The sequence below is a fragment of the Sus scrofa genome, chromosome 4 (assembly GCF_054392235.1).
Source record: "Sus scrofa isolate SSC_HxYL_T2T_F1_AM1 chromosome 4, Sscrofa_HxYL_maternal_Yorkshire_Landrace_v2.0, whole genome shotgun sequence".
NCBI lineage: Eukaryota > Metazoa > Chordata > Mammalia > Artiodactyla > Suidae > Sus > Sus scrofa.
Window position 1 is genome coordinate 126,419,730 of NC_139386.1, and position 17,145 is coordinate 126,436,874.

The window sequence follows — 17,145 nt, forward strand, 5'->3', positions numbered from 1 at the left end:
AATGTATAAATGAGAGCAAAATTTGATTGGGGAAGTGGGGGGAGGGAGCACACAGAACAGACACTAAATTTGGAATGAGTGAGTTATGGAAAAATAGAGAGAATATATGTCCACGACAAGGTGAGTTCAAAGAAAATCTCCTACTTAAAAATTTCACCTCAGACTCACTCTACTTTTTCTTCTTTATAATTGGGCAATGGCGGAATTTTAGCTAGGCTTCAGGATTCTGACTTCTTTTAATTAAAAAAAAGTTTTTCAATTCTCAAGAGTATTGCTGACAGTTCCTCAAAAAGTTAAACATAAAATTATCATAGGACCCAGCAAATCCACGACTAAGTGTATACCCTCAATAATTGGAAACAAGTCCTCAAAAACACATCCATGCGTGTTCACAGCAGCTTTATTCGCAATAGTCAAAGGGAAGGAAGAGCCCAAATGTTTGTCACTGGATGAAGGGATAAATAAATTTCTAGTACATGCACATAATGGAATATTTATTCATCTATGAAAAGGAATGAAGACTGACAGCATTCTAGATGTGAACAAACTTTAGAAAATATGCTAATAAAGAGACCAGACGCAAAAGGTCATATATTGTATGTTTCCGCTTATGAGATATCCATAATAGATAAACCTATGGAGATAGAAAACCGACCGGTCAGGTCATTGTCAGAGGTTGAGGGGATGGAACAGTGAGGAATAACTGCCTAATGGGTATGGGCTTTCTTTTGGGGGGTAAAATTATTTTGGAAGCAGATAAAGATCAACATTGTGAATGTACTGCATATCACTGCATTGCTCACGTTTTAAAAGTTAATGATTAATTTTATGTCATGTGAATTTTGCCTCAATAACAAAGAGAAATACTGCAATATGCTGACCACAGGATAAAGTATAATAACATGGAATGTTATGGGGTGCCCTCATTCATTTTTTGATTCATTTCTTCTTCTTCTTATTATTATTTTGCTTTTTAGGGCTGCACCCGTGGCATATGGAAGTTCCCAGGCTAGGGGTTAAATCGGTGCTGTAGCTGCCAGCCTATGCCACAGCCACAGCAACACCAGATCCAAGCCACTCTCTGACGTACACCACAGCTCACGGCAACGCCGGATCCCAGACCCACGAGCTAGGCCAGGGATCCATCTCACGTCTTCGTGGATACTAGTTGGGTTCTTTTCTACTGAGCCACAATGGAAACTCCCTTTTATTTATTTAACACACATTCTTTGTGTACAGCATTGTACTAGGTGTCATGGGGATGGGCTTGGCCGGTCTCTTTCTAGCACACCGTCTCGATGGGAGGGACATGGACAAATTCAAGTGTTTAATATGCACCACAGATGCTTTCTTCCTTGGGATGCCCACCTACATTTTACTAATTACTGCTACATTTTGCAATTAAAAATAGTATTTGTTATCTCGTTAGTAGAAATGAGCAGCAGATGTTTCCTCAGGCCCCAGTTTTCGAAGTTGAATGTCTCAATCACGTCTTAAAATTCAGCACTGAACCCACCATTACAGTAAACGAAGTGGCTACTCGGGTCTCTGAGGGTGTGTCTACATAGCACAAGTATTTGTGGATATAAATTCTAACCCCCTTTCTAGCAAAATCTACAGCACTGCACGTTTTCTAAATACTTTCCACGGAGAACTTGTTTAGAAAGTTCTATCGTCAAAAGGGAAATACGCCCCGGAATATTCTACTGCAGTGCCCCGTGCATATTAGCATCCCATTCCCTCTGAAGAGCTGGACCAAACTACGGTTACTCTACCTAATCCAAGATTTTTCAAAGTTATTTAACCACAGGATTTCCTTTTGTTTTTGCACAAAACACCTCTTATTACCTGACGGAACCCGTATTACACAGGTCACTATTGTGTAATGAAATTTTTTTACTGTTTTTGTTTTGTTTTGTTTTGCTTTTTAGGGCTGTACCTGCAGCATATGGAAGTTCCCCAGGCTAGGGGTGGAATTGGAGTTGCTGCCAGCCTATGGCACAACCACAGCCGTGGCGGATTCTTAACCCACTGAGCTGGGCCAGGGATAGAACCTGAATCTTCATGGACACTAGTGGGGTTCGTTTCTACAGAGGCATAACAGGAGCTCCTTTGTGGTGTAATTTCAGTCCCCTAAAGCTCTTCAGTGAGTTGGCCCTAGCATTATGGCCAAATAATTTACTGAGCAGGGATTCATGGCGTAGACTACTGCTCTCATACCCTGAATTGGCTTCATTTTTCTGCACAATACTTACCTTCTGATATTATGTTATAAATTATTTTATGTAGCACTGTCCCTTCCTTTAGAGAAAAGCACTCCGAATGCAGAAATGTCTAATTTTTGTTTTCTGCTGTATCGCAGGTTTGTAAAACAACACCTGGGACCTCATAGGTGATTCATGTATTTTTAGTGGATTAATGAATAGAGTATGTACTAAAAATACATGTCTGTTTATTGGCTGGATTTGTTAATATATGGATGTTACGTTCTTATTCTGCTAAGAGGAGACTTGAGAGCAGATTTCTCCTGTAGTCAGAATGGCTTAATAGGATTCCAAAAAGAGTAATTTCTCTCACTGGTCTATATTTCTTTTTCTTCTTGATACTCGAATTATAGTAGATAATATTATTAGTATTAGTAAAAATAAGAAAAAAAATGTGAACTGGGAAGAACTTCTTGGACAGAAAATGAAACAGGATTAGATTTATTATCTGTTCCCAAACTCTTTTGTACTTTACGACTAAGGAGGTGGAGAAGACTTGAGTGAAGGGATATTTTCTCCAACAGGACATGGCGAAAGCAACCATGATTAAGAGCTGGATCATTCAAATCCAAGTCCAGCTGCAACATGAAGCGGCCGAGTACATGGGTGTGTAACACTTTCCTGGGCTTCTCTTTTGTTCTCTTTCAGGTATCTGCTAGATTCTCCGTTCCACGGTTCCCACACTTCTGGCTCAGTTATGTTTCTCCTTTATAAATCAGCCTCTCTAATGGCTTACAGTTCATCACACTGTTTCGAATTCTTTCTCCATGGCTACATTTTGAGATCTCTTTAAGAACTGACTTCAATAGGCCATTATCTGGGTTCACTGGGTCCTTGTTGTGATTCTGAGGTCAGCTCCCATCCATCACCCGTCTCCAGCCCTCCCACACAAAACCCATTGAACCGTCATCACTTTCAAGGGTCAGGATGAGGGTCAAACATCCCTAAAAGCACATTTCCCACCAACTAGAACTTGGTGGGCAGACTCTTCATCACTCAAATCAGCTAAGTCCTGGGGGATCCACTCAGGAAATCAGTCACATTGTCAGTTCTCTCGTTCCATTCCTGCCCATTCGGTCTGCGGGGAGGGTCTGTGTGGTGCATGTAGATTACATTAAACCAGGCCTCCTGCTCTTACCTTTCCTTAGAGGTCACGTTAACCTTCTCTCCTCATGGGAACCTCGGTTGCTTCAAGCCCCCAGGATCCCTAAACCAAGAGTCTTGAGCTGCTGTTACTTTTTTAACATTTCTTTCTCATGGGGATTTTTCTGGGCCGGGTCCACGGAGAGTCATCCACGATTTTGGCTTGAGCTTTGTTTGGCACAGCATCCCAGGGCGAGGGAGGGGGACAGCGTGGAGCGGGAGAAGCTGCATGAATGGGAATTTTGTAGCTACATCTTCTTTGTGGTCTAGCAGTTGAAAAAGCCCTTGAAACAAAATGACCCCTTTTCAGTGGTGGTGTGGAGGTAGTTTGGTGAATTCAGCTGCTGATACTAATGAATGTTGGTTAATGTTGTTGAGCCAAATGTTCATGTGGAATGTGTTTGTTGAAGAGAAAAATTCTAAATCTATGAGGAGGAAAAACATGCTGCAATTAAAAAAAAAAAAACTCCCTTAAAATAATGTGTTTCTTGTTAAAATAACAAAAAAATTACCTCCATTGTGCTAGTCCCAAACACCAAGGCTCAAATGCCCCAGATAGGAGATTCCCACAATGGATTTTTTTCAGAGTTCTTAAAAACATTATCATCAAACTTTTAAAATAATTAAGAATTAAGACAGAAATTCTTGGAGCTATCTTGCCAAGGTCATTTGGAGATTATTCCCTGAGCCACTTTGTTTGAAGTTAAAAAAAAAAAAAAATGTAATGTGAATTGTAATTACTTAGAACACTGTAGAATAAAACTACAGTAAATTCCTTCACAGTTGAACTAAACTGTTTAACACATGGAATGTCTAATTGACAATTCTGTACCAAAGTGTAAATTTGTCAAGGAAGGATACACAACAAGTTTTTTTTAACATCTCAGTGAGTGCTGTTGTGATTTGGATCTATTACTTCTGAATATTGCATGAAGCTGACAAGCACTTGTCATTTAAAGACCACATGGAGGCATTTAGTTTTCCATTTAGACATAATAACACATTATGCAAATAAGCTTGCAGAGGAAAGCTGGAGGCTGACATGAAATAAACTGTCAAACACAAGTTGCTAATAAATGAACATTTCTTTATAGATTGTCTTAATTTGGGGAGTTGAAAAATACATTTGTCTGTGGTGAATCAGGGACCTTCCTATAGTGGTACTTGGCAGTGGATGCAATTTTTGACTTTACAACAACACTCCTTCTCTCCAATTATGATAAGAGGTTTTAGTTTAAGAAAAACTCTCAAAACTTAAATTTTATAAAGGGAGGTTTATAAGTGCATTTCCACATTTTCACGAGATAGGGATATCTGAGCTTGATGTATTCTCATGTGATCATTCACCCTTCAATTTTGTGCTGTCTGTAATAGATCTAATGATTTCAATTTGACCTAGATAACAGGTTTTTAGAATTCAGAGGGGTTTTGACACTCGCAATTTTGACTAGATAAAGGTTTCTCCAAAAAAATGTATCAAAAATTTCCCAGAAGCCGTTTTAAAAATACATATTCTTGGTAAATGACTTAAGAATAAATTTATCCAAGGAGGTGAAAGACCCGTGTATTGAAAACTACAAAACATAATGAAAAAAATTGAAGACGACACAAATGAATGGAAAGATATTCCATGGACATAGAAGCATTAATATTGTCAAAATGTCCATACTATACAAATCAATGTACAGAGTCAACGCAATCGCTACCCAAAATTCCAGTGGCATATTTCACAGGAATAGAACATACAACTGTAAAATTTGCATGTAGCCATAAAATACCTGGACTAGCCAGAGCTATCTCAAGAAAGAATAACAAAGCTGGAGGCATTGTGCTCTCCAATTTCAAATATTACAAAACTATAATACTTAAAACAATGTGGTATTGGCATGAAACAGAGACACCAATCAGTGGAACAGAGTAGAGAGACCAGAAATAAACCCATGCATATACAATCAATTATTTTACAACACAGAAACCAATAATCTACAGTGTGGAAAGGAATGTCTCTTCAATTAAATGGTGCCAGGAAAATTGGACAACCACATGCAAAAGAATGAAACTAAGCAACGGTCTTACACATTACATAAAAGTTTACTCAAAATGAATTAAAGACTTGAAATCATAAACTCCTCGAAGAAAACACTGGCAGTACCCTCAGTGGGTTAAGGATCCGGCATTGCCATGAGCTATGGTGTAAGTCGCAGACACTGCTCGGATCCCGCGTTGCTGTGGCTCTGGTGGAGGCCAGCAGCAATAGCTCCAATTAGACCCTTAGCCTGGGAACCTCCATATGCCACGGGTGTGGTCCTAAAGCAGTTCTGTTTCTGGGTGTTTTCCTGAAGAAAACAAAAACAACAGTTTGAAAAGATGTATGCACCTTCATGTTCATTTCAGCATTATTTACAATATCCAAGATATGGAAACAAGCTACGTGTCTATTGATGAGTGAATGGACAAAGAAATTGCAACATATAGGAGTTCCCGTCGTGGCGCAGTGGTTAACGAATCCGACTGGGAACCATGAGGTTGCGGGTTCGGTCCCTGCCCTTGCTCAGTGGGTTAACGATCCGGCGTTGCCGTGAGCTGTGGTGTAGGTTGCAGACGCGGCTCGGATCCCGCGTTGCTGTGGCTCTGGCGTAGGCCGGTGGCTGCGGCTCCGATTGGACCCCTAGCCTGGGGACCTCCATATGCCGCGGGAGCGGCCCAAGAAATGGCAAAAAGACAAAAAAAAAAAAAAAAAAAAAAAAAAGTGGTGAAGAAATAACGAGGAAGGTAAGGGTGAGTTTAACAGGGTTTGTTTATACAGATTTCTTTTGTGTTAAAGAAATTTTTTTTTAATAACCCGTTTTTATGGATTACTAGGACCATATTTTTTGTACCCAAGAGATCTTTATTGAAAGTTTTTTGGAGTTCCTGTTGTGGCGCAGTGGTTAACGAATCCGACTAGGAACCATGAGGTTGTGGGTTCGGTCCCTGCCCTTGCTCAGTGAGTTAACGATCCGGCTTTGCCATGAGCTGTGGTGTAGGTGCAGACGCGGCTCGGATCCTGCGTTGCTCTGGCTCTGGTGTAGGCCGGAGGCTATAGCTCCGATTAGACCCCTAGCCTGGGAATCTCCATATGCCGTGGGAGCGGCCCAAGAAATAGCAAAAAGACAAAAAAAAAGAAGAAATTGCAACATATATATTGTAATATATATATAAATATTGTAATATATATGCATATTATTCAGTCATTAAAAAGAATGAAATCTTGCCATTTGCGACAACAACACGAGTGGGCTTTAAGGGCCTCATGTTAAGTGAAGTAAGTCATACAGAGAAAGACAAATAACGAATGTTCTGGAGTTCCCATCGTGGCACAGCGGAAAAGAATCCAACTAGGAACCATGGGGTTGTGGGTTCAATCCCTGGCCTCGCTCAGTGGGTTAAGGATCCGGCATTGCCATGAGCTGTGGTGTAGTTTGAAGACGCAGCTCAGATCCCGTGTTGCTGTGGCTCTGGTATAGGCCGGTGGCTACAGCTCCAACTCGACCCCTAGCCTGGGAACCTCCATATGCTGCAGGAGCGGCCCTAGAAAAGGCAAAAAGACAAATATATATATATATATATAAAATCAAGCTCATAGGTACAGAGAACTGAGTGGTGATTGCCAAAGGTGGGGATTGCAGAGGTGAGAGAAATGAGTGAATTGTTCTTATTTTTGTTTTAGTTTAAGTACCTTGCTTTTTTTAAAAAAATGGATATTCCTGGAAGCCTTATTAAAAAGGCGTATTCCAAATGGAAGAGGGTATAAAAAAAAAGAATGTATGTATAAATGTACACCTGGGTCACTATGCTGTCCAGCAGACCTTGACACAAGACTATAATCAACTATACTCTAAAAAAAAATATTGCCTATTCCTGAGTCCAACCAAGACCAAATCAGAATTTTTGAGAGTAGGGCCTATGAATTTGCATTTAAGAAAAGCACAGTCATTCTTATGTTCAACAGAGCTTGAGAATCTCTGAACCAGACAGTTCCTGAAGGTCCCTGACAAGTTCAATTTCAAGATTGCTAAGGTTGGAATTTATATTTCAAATCAAGCGTGTCCTGAAGTTGGGGATTGAGTCATTCAGCGTGCATCTGTCTCAAGATGCAGCATTTGTAACTCAGCCAGGCCTTGTTCTCTCTTTGTCCTCGGGTAACAGTAATGCCAATGAAGTAAGAGGAAATACAGGCTGAAGGATTTCCCAGTGGCCCATGGGGACAGGGCATTAAAACTGGACAGCACGACTGGGCAAAGGGGAAGGTCTGACCCAGAGGGCAGAGGTGAAGTGATTTAACCTCTCTTCCCTATCGGGAGCCTCTGCCCAGAGATAGTCTTGAGGGCTTTTGGTGGTTGTTTTCACAGAACACAGAAAAGACAGCAAAGTTTTCCTCCGCCCCCTCAGACCTCTTCTAGAACCTATAACCCAGGGCCAGGGACACTTCTGCTCCCTGACTCTGCTGTGCTGTTGGCTGTTTGAGCTGCAAGGTAAGACTTGGATGGATCCACTTCTGCATCCTTTGATTTGACTCTTGAATTAGCCCGCATTTTCGTCCCCTCTTCAGGTACCTGGAAAAATGCTCCATTTATAGACAGTATCTCTTGGGGTGCCATTCCCATCCATTTCCAACTCTGAAGTGCACTTACTGCTTCTCCCAATTCCAATATTTTGTCTGCTGTTAGCGTTGGCTGGGTCACTTGCGGCAGAATCCCCTATGCCCCACGTCTGATCAAATTCCTCGCCTCCATGGTCTGATCACCCTGGTCTGCCTTTAGCAAGAATCCTGGCAAGTCTGTTTGGCAAGAATCTCCTCCACCCTACATGTCTCCTCTCAGTAATTTTCTATCTACTGACCCACTCGTTGTGTTTGTCGGCTGTAAATCCCCGGCTGCCTTTGTCGTATTTGGAGTGGAATTGAGCCCCCTAGCTCTCCCCTGTTGTGATAGCCTGGACACCTCTTGTCACAGCCCTGAAGAAAGCCTTACTGTTTTTTCCTTCCAATGTCATTGAGCTATAATTGGCAGACGGCGCTGTGTAAGTTTAAGGTGTACAGTGCGATGATTTGACTCACCTGCGTTGTGAAATAATGACCACAATATTTTGTGAACACTCATTTTCTCATATAAGTACGACATTACAGAAACAGAAAAAAGGTTTTCCTTGTGATGAGAACGCTTAGGATTTACTCTCTTAACAAGTTCTATATATAACATAAGCCGTGTTAATTATATTTAACATGTTGTGCATTATATCCCGAGAACTTCTTTATCTTGTATCTGGAAATTCATATCTTATGATTGACTTCATCCAATTCCACCTTGCCCCATTCTCTGGTTACTACAAATCTGATCTCTTTTTCTATGAGTTTGTTTGTTTCTGAAATAGAATTGACCTATAACACTTTATCAGTTCCCATTACACAGTATAGGGATTAATATTTTCGCACATTTCAAAATGATCACCATGCTAGGTCTAGTTGCCTTTTTTCCTTACCATTATTATAAGTGTCAGAATAATTTTTTCTTTAATAGTATATACATATAGGAACCAAATGCCTATAAAGAAAGTTAGGAAATATTGACTCTAACCCTTTTGTTTTATAAACACTAAAAATGAGACACCCCCCAAAGCTAAGTGAATTGTTTAAAGTCCTCTTCTGGAGATGTAAGCCAATTCCCTTTGTACTACAGTGAATCAAATCAGAACAGCTGCTGCCTTTCACAGATCCATATCCTGTGCTTTATTTATTTATTTTGTTTTTCGGCTGTGCCTGGGGCATGCAGAAGTTCACTGGGCCAGGGATCAAACCTGCACCCCAGCAGCAACCCAAGCTGCTGCAGTTGACAACGCCGGATCCTTAACTCGCTGTGCCACAGGAGAACTCCGCACATCCTGTACTTTAAACCCATAAATGTTCTGGTCATCTTGTTCTTTCTATTTAATAGACTGGAGAAAAAAATAGCCATTTATCAAACTTATGAAGCTCAAACTACATAGTCGGAGAGAATTTCCAAAGGAGATTTATATACTTTTAATATATAAAACAGTATCCTGAAGCCAGAAGTTTTCCATTAAAAAAAAAAAAATTCTCTCAATTCCTTCCCCTTTGATTATATTGTTCTTCAGTGAAAGTTATCTAGCAAAAGGCCTGAAGAGTAAACACATGGTAAGCAACCATGATCACTCTTCTGGCCAAAAGCTTATTAGATTATATTGATTTACCAGCTCCTTCCTTGCAGAAGTGGCCTAATTAAATGCTTAGTACTGCCTTTGAAGACGAGGTCAACTCAATAGTTATTTGGGGTTCTAATTTTAGAAGCCCTCCTATCATTGAGTTTTTGGTAATGACAACTAAATGTGGATGTCTGAAATTGGCATCTTTTCCATTCTTTGGCATATTATTTCCTGGTACAAAAATATTGTTGAAAGTCCAAGTTCAAATTGGGCCCAATCACAGGGTATTTTTACCTTGAGTGGAAAGATATTTTTGTGTTGTTGTTGACTGGGAGGTATATGTGACAATCCTAGCATTCCTTCTTTCTTCTAAGTTTTTTGGGGAAAATTTCAAAGTGATTCTCTTTTAAGCTTTGGAGTGGGTATTTCCTGCATTCAGGATACTATCCTTTTTTTGGGGGGGGCATATCCATTGCATGCAGAAGCTCCCAGGGCCAGGGATTGAATCCATGCCACAGCAGTGGCCTGAGCCACAGCAGTGACAATGCTGGATCCTCAGCCTGCTGTGCCACCAGGGAACTCCAGGATTCTTTTATATATATATATATATATACACACATTTATATATATATATATATATACACACACACATTTATATATATATATATACACATTTATATATATATATACACACACATTTATATATATATATATATATATACATTTTTGCCTCTATGAAAGAAAAAGACAGTTTAAAGACTTTTTTTTTGGCCTATGATCTAACTTCTACCAATAACGTTGGCAGTGTAGAAGGTAGCCTCTTAGGTTGGCTGTTGGGAGAAGTAGGATGCACCCATTTGGAGTAGCCATGATGTCTCTTTTTTCCATCCTTTTTGGTATTTACTGGTCTTGTTCTTATGGTAGTAGAGAGCTGCAAATCTCAATGCCACAATTTGTCTTCAATCCAAAACAGTCTAAACCTTCATTTTCTGGCAGATACGTTATCCTAGAATTCTTATGTGAATGCTCTTTAAAAAGTAGACTCAACATCCTAAATACTTGTCTTCTTGTGGTTGAAAACAGTCTTTATAAGCCTTTGGTTCATTATTGCTGTTTGTTTAAAATTGTCCATTTGAGAGATTTTTTTTTTTTTTTTTTTGCAGGGGGAATAGTCTTTTCTGTACTTCGTTCCTTTCCAATAAGCAGTTGACAATTAAATAAATCTCTTAGAAGGAGATATTGAGAACAGTAAGTAACTGTGTTTGTATAGCTGAGAAACTAAAAAGAAAATTTATTTTATCCTTTTTTTGTCACTGTGAAATTAAGGATATCATCAACACCCCAGGGCATTTGAAAACAAATTTGCTTTTTGGAGGCTTCAATGGCCATCACATAGGCTGCGGATTTACCATGCTTCGTGGAGCCGAAGACTTCCTGCGTCTGGTGGTCTTGCTGGACATTTACACCTGGTGGAAGTCTGCCTCCACTTTCAGGTCAAAGCAAGCATTGTCTCCTGGGTTTTCACTTAGCTTCTATTGCTGCTTCTCATTTATTTTGAGATAACAGTTCACTTCAAACTACATAATCTCCTGATCAAAAAAAAAAAAAAAAAAAAGAAGGAGCAAGTTAGTTCTCTTCCTTCATAGAACAACCTTTTCTTTGAAGACACAGTTCAGTAAATCCAATAAATTTTGAGATCGCATGACTTTTCATTGGTGGCGTCCTACAATAAAATATGAAAACAAAAGCCTTGTTAAGGTGTTTTGATACAAGACTTTCTTTTGCGAAGTTTAGAAAGCCTATTCTATACATACAATAATTTAATAACATTAGCCACCAAGTATTATGTGTAGTTGTAGCAGCATAACTTCAGCTTTTGAGCTTGGTATCTGGAACAGCGTAGGAGAAAGCAAATAGCAAACGAATGCAGTGGATTTGTTATTGAAAGGCTAAAGGCAATTCAAACATGAATTCAAAATGCTGTTTAATAAGCAGCAGATACAGAGAAATTCGTCTTAGAAGCCTAAAAATATAGCGAGAATGACTTTAAAAGAGCAACTTGAAGCCGTCTTTTAGATGATTCAGCTCACCCATGGTCTCTGATATGGATGGTTGGGGATCTCATTCGGACTGTGCCTGGCTGTGAATCCACGATTTCTTTCTTCTCAGGTTAGCAAATGAAGTCAGTTGAAGACAATCCTGGGTCTGATTGAGGAAAAAAAATCAGAACCCAAACCAACATTTTGCTTTCTCCATTGGAAGCCTGAAAATGAAGTTCATTAAAAAAGTTGTTGGGAGACTCACTACTTTTGGATTCTTCGTAAAGTCTCCTGAAAATGTGAATGGCTAAGTATATATTTGTAATATGTATGCAAAATTCTGGGCAACGTATTTTGAGATTCATTGCAAGTCCCCAAACATGCCTGATACAAGATCTAACTACAAACCACTAGAAACATAATTCAAATGAAAATGAAAATTTATGCAAATGCTTTGTGGACTCCTGGCTGATAAAAATAAAAATACCAGCAACTATTGGAGTTTCAGTGTGTAGAAGGGTTTCATTCATCACATGATATGCTTCCTCGAAGAGTCCTGTGAAATAGATAGGGCAGGTTATAGATATAATCTCCATTGTGAAGAGAGGGTAAAAATAACTGAGAGGTACTGAAGATGAGCTATAAGCCACGTATTGTTTAAACATTTTGCCCATATTAATTCATTGATTGCCTTCCAATTAATCTATCCAATTAAATAGATACTACTGTGCCGTATTGCAGTTGAAGAAATTAATACATAAAGAAGTTGCGCATCTTTTATAAGATTGTAGAGCCAGCAGTGGTGGAGCTGGGATTTAAGCTGAGGAACAATTACTACCCCATTTTGCAGATGAGAAACTTGAGGCTTAGAAAAGCTAAAAAAACTTCCCCAAAGTCAAAACTTGGTAAATGACAGTGCAGAAATTCAAACCAGGTCTGCTTGACTCTAAAATCTTAACTTTTAACCATTTTAATCATACTGCTTACTTTAAACACTGTGGTTTCTCAATTTTTGATTTGATGCCAGGATATTGAAGCTATTCCTTAACCCTTAATCCTGTGCCCTCTACACAAATGAGGCACTGGCTTCTTTCTCCTTCTACGTGATTTTAACGTCTGTTTCTATTTTTTAGCCTTAATATATGTAGATAAATGGCTTCTACTTGGGATATTTTGAAGAGGTTGAGGATGCTATAGGCATGGTTAGAGGAGTGTAAGATGCAAGGTGTATAGAAAAGTAGCAGAATTACTGGGGAAGCATTTTCAAAATGTTGAACCCTCTGAACAAATCTCCTGTCTCAGAGTGGGATGGGAGGAGGGCTTCCTGGAGGAGGAAGCCTAGGCCTAGGTAGTTACAGAAAAGTTCCGTGACTGAACACAATATTGTCGCCACTCTGGTTGAAAACTGAAAGAGGTCCCCTTGCCACACGTCCACAAGCTGTCTCATGTCTTCCCTGGAAAAATGTTCATATTGTATCTACTACCCGACAGTTCCAAAAGGCAGTCCAGGAACTGTTTCCTCTTTTGGGATAATGCATTTTAATTTGTGGACAGCATTATCCTGTTATCTGTGGTCCTTTAAAATCTATAGGATTTTTTTTTTTCTTCTTACTGTGACCAAGATTAAGGTAGATCTCCTTTGCTCTTCTCTCTATTAAATGTATCTACTTTGGGTTCAGTATTTGTGGGTTTTGAGCTTTTATTCACTATGGATTTGTAATCAATATATTAACTGTTCTCCCATTTGTGTCATATATAAATTTGAGAAGTATACCTTAATAAAGCTGTATTATTATTATTATTATCATTACTATTGTTGCTTTTAGGGCCGCATTTGCAGCATATGGAAATTCCCAGGCTAGGGGTCGAACCGGAGCTTCAGCTGCCGGCCTACGCCACAGACACAGCAATGCCAGATCCGAGCTGCATCTGTAACCTTCACCACAGCTCACAGCAATGCCGGATCCTTAACCCACTGTGCCAGGCTAGGGATCGAACCTGCATCCTCATGGATACTAGTCGAGCTTGTTACCGCTGAACCACAACAGCAACTTCCATAAAGCTGTGTATTGTTATCATACCAGGTAGGGCCAAATATGAATATTTGTGGACAAAAGACCTCTTTTTGGGAGAATACATTCATCCATTTTCTACGGATGTGGTTGTTTAATCAACTATTAAGCTTTCTGGCCATCCTATAATGTAGTAATGTTTAAGCACACAAATTTTGAGTCAGACAGACAGAGGTTCAAATCCTGGCCCTACAGACAAGTTATACAACCTTTTTGAAACTTAGTTTCAAATGCCCACTAAAAAGTGGCAATAATAATACTAATCTCAAAAATTGTTAAAAGATTAAGGTTTTACATATATGTTTTATGTATGTAAAACATACATACATATGTTTGTATGTAATAGAATACATATAAACTTGTACGTATTTCCCCTAGAATAGGACCATAGTAATTATTCAATAAATGATAGCTATTATTATTGATATTATTATCTATAAGAATATTGTGAGAGAAATTGGTCAATATATATATCTTTTTATATCAGGGAAATATAGCATGAAAAAAATAATGAGGTGTATTTGGCTTAGTTTACTAGGCGGGCCACTGATGCTTTGTTAATATTTATGTCTCTTATTCTTGAAATAATCTAATAAACGGCTTTATTCTGTTCCTGTTTCTTGGTTTGTAAAACCTTTGACTGACCTCCTTATGTTTCTATATACAGTGAAGTCAAATGAAACCTTGCTTTTCTTAATCCTAGTGTTAAGTGCACCCCAAAGACTGGCTTCTCTTGCTGGGAACCCAGAACCCAATAAGTAGATGAGAAAATGGGCTTTCATTCATGCCTTTATGTGTGAAAAGTCAACCTGGCTTTAGTTATCTTTAGCCCCCACTTTCTAAGTTTGTTTCTCCATCAGATTTAACAAAATGAGCCAGAATGTTGGGGTTCTTTTTTGAGTGTTTGTTTGTTTTGGCAGCATGCAGAGACTTGATGAGGGATTCATCTCAGGCTGCAGTGATGAAAGCATCAAGTCCTGGCTAAGGTAGGAAGGGGGACCCCTTCCAGGGCCTGAGAATGGGCTCTGGTCTAACACATGCAAATGAATCGTCCGAGGAGCTACCCGAGGCCAGGGATCGAACCTGTGTCCTCATGGATACTGTGTGGGTTTCTTAACTGCTGAGCCACGACAGGAACTCCTGTGATTGGTACTTTTTATTCAATAATGAATTTTGCCCCAAGGTATGTTTTGTTGTAGATGAGAGGTTAAAGTGGTACTGAAGTTTTATTTCAAATTAAGTAAGTTTTTCTTGCTTTTGACTAAAAGTAGATGTAGGGAAGGGTGAGATTCCCAGAGCAAGTGTGAATGGGTCTGAGTTTGCAAAGGAGGGAAGTTTTCAGGTGTCATTTTGTAAGCAGGAGTCCTCCACCAGCACTTTTATTTCTCTTTTTGTAGTTTTTAAAAGAACCTTAGCTCTAAGATACCTCATAACCTCAAGCGAATATATCCTAGTGCAGTGTAGGTATCATTTTAGATAACTTCAGACTTCAGGAGGAAGAGTCAGTCATTTTAAAACTCAATGCTATGACATAGAAAACCACTGGCGTAATTAACTTTCAAATCAGTGAAGAGTAGAAAACTGTCTTAACAAAAGAGCTAATGGCTGTTTTCTTTCACCTATGGTTGGAATAATTAAATAGCATGGCCTCTTCATGTGATGCTAAAAGTAAAATGGAGAGTCCGATATTTTTTCTGTTTTTGTCTTCTCAGGCCCACACTTGTGGCACATAGAAGTTCCCAGGCTAGGAGTCCAATCGCAGCTGCAGCTGCCGGCCTGTGCCACAGCCACAGCAACGCGGGATCCAGGCCTCATCTGCGACCCACACCACGGCTCATGGCAATGCCGGATCCTTAACCCACTGAGCAAGGCCAGGGATAGAACCAGTGTCCTCACGGATGCTAGTCGGGTTCATTACCATTGAGCCACGATGGGAACTCCCTGACTTTTTATATTTGAGTTCTGCAGGATATCTTTTTGGCAAATGGGCATAGACTTCAATTTTATTCTTCTTTTCTTAAACAGTTGTTTTTCATGGCAGGAATGATATGGACTCTTATTTTTTAACATTTATTTAGCACTGGCAATCGCCTCGGCTCTGCATTGACTATCACAGAGCAAGAATCATCCCTTCTGGGTAGGCATAGCATAAAAACAAGGTAAACAAAACCCCAATATTAAGAGATAATTATTTATGACAAGAGGCAAAGGTAGAATACTACGCAGTATTCTGCTCTTTCAGAAGGCGTATTAATAAACAAAAATAGGTAGGAGAGCTCCCATGCCAGCTGCTGTGGTCTAGCACACTAGAAACCACACCACCCCCCAAAAAAAAGCTTCATGTAAAAGCACAGCTGAATTCAACACAAAGAGAAGCCCGTGGACTCGTGGTTGTAACTGTGCCTTCAGTGAAGCTTTATCTCTGTAACACAATGATTTAAAAGCAGATGTGATTTTCCTAACATTGCTATGGTTTCAATCACCCAGCTATTTTGCTCCTTTGTGATTTTGAATGAATTATTGATAAGGAATACTTCAAAGGTGTGCAAAAAATTCTTTCACACTTAGCATTTATAAAACAATGATGTTGATGGAGGGGAAAAGAAAAGCCCTGTCAATATTTTTCTGAGACTAAACAATAACAAAGTGCCTTCAGGATTCATTTTAATGAGAAAAACTAGGTGGCTCCGTGGAAGTCTCGAGACAGGCAGTGCACACTAGGAAATTAATTATGGCTTGGCAGCCAGGCAAATGTCTCCGGCTTATGGTGGCATTGCAGAAAATAACTATTCTTTTAATCAGCGATGCTGGCTTATTTCCTCAAAGGTAACATCAAACTTTAAATGCAGGAAGTCACAGGTTTTTAAGAAAGGATTTCAAAACAAAGGGCTTGCCTGGCTTTTCTGAATACCGTTTCCTCCACGTCAGGTACAGCTGATCCCCGAGTCCCGTCCACACTCGGGGAACAAGGTCATCATTACCGACAGCATTTTCTCCAAGCCTGACTCTGATCTGTGCTGGAGGAGACATTGACTTTCATGATAGTTTTATGGATCGATGATTCAGGTGGTTCTCCAGATAGCTCTGCTGGGTTCCTGGGCCATGTTTGCAAGTCAAAGCTGCGTCTCCTCCCCTAGGTGGAATTTCTCAGCTCAAGGATTCACTTCTTAGCTGCCTCCAGCTCATGCAGTTGGCAGCTGACGGGGCAGCGCTACTAATGCAACCCTGAGTCTTCAAAGCGGCAGGTGATAAGAGGCGCTGGGATTTTAACAGCGTAATGAATTAATTCACAAACTCACTGAGCACAAATGATAACTTCGGTACAATTTCTAGTTACAATTAGGAGGGGATTGCATTGTTTTATGGGATAAAGGTATTAGTCTTGATTCTTGTAATGTAATGTGTAGCATACTGGTATCTTTGAGG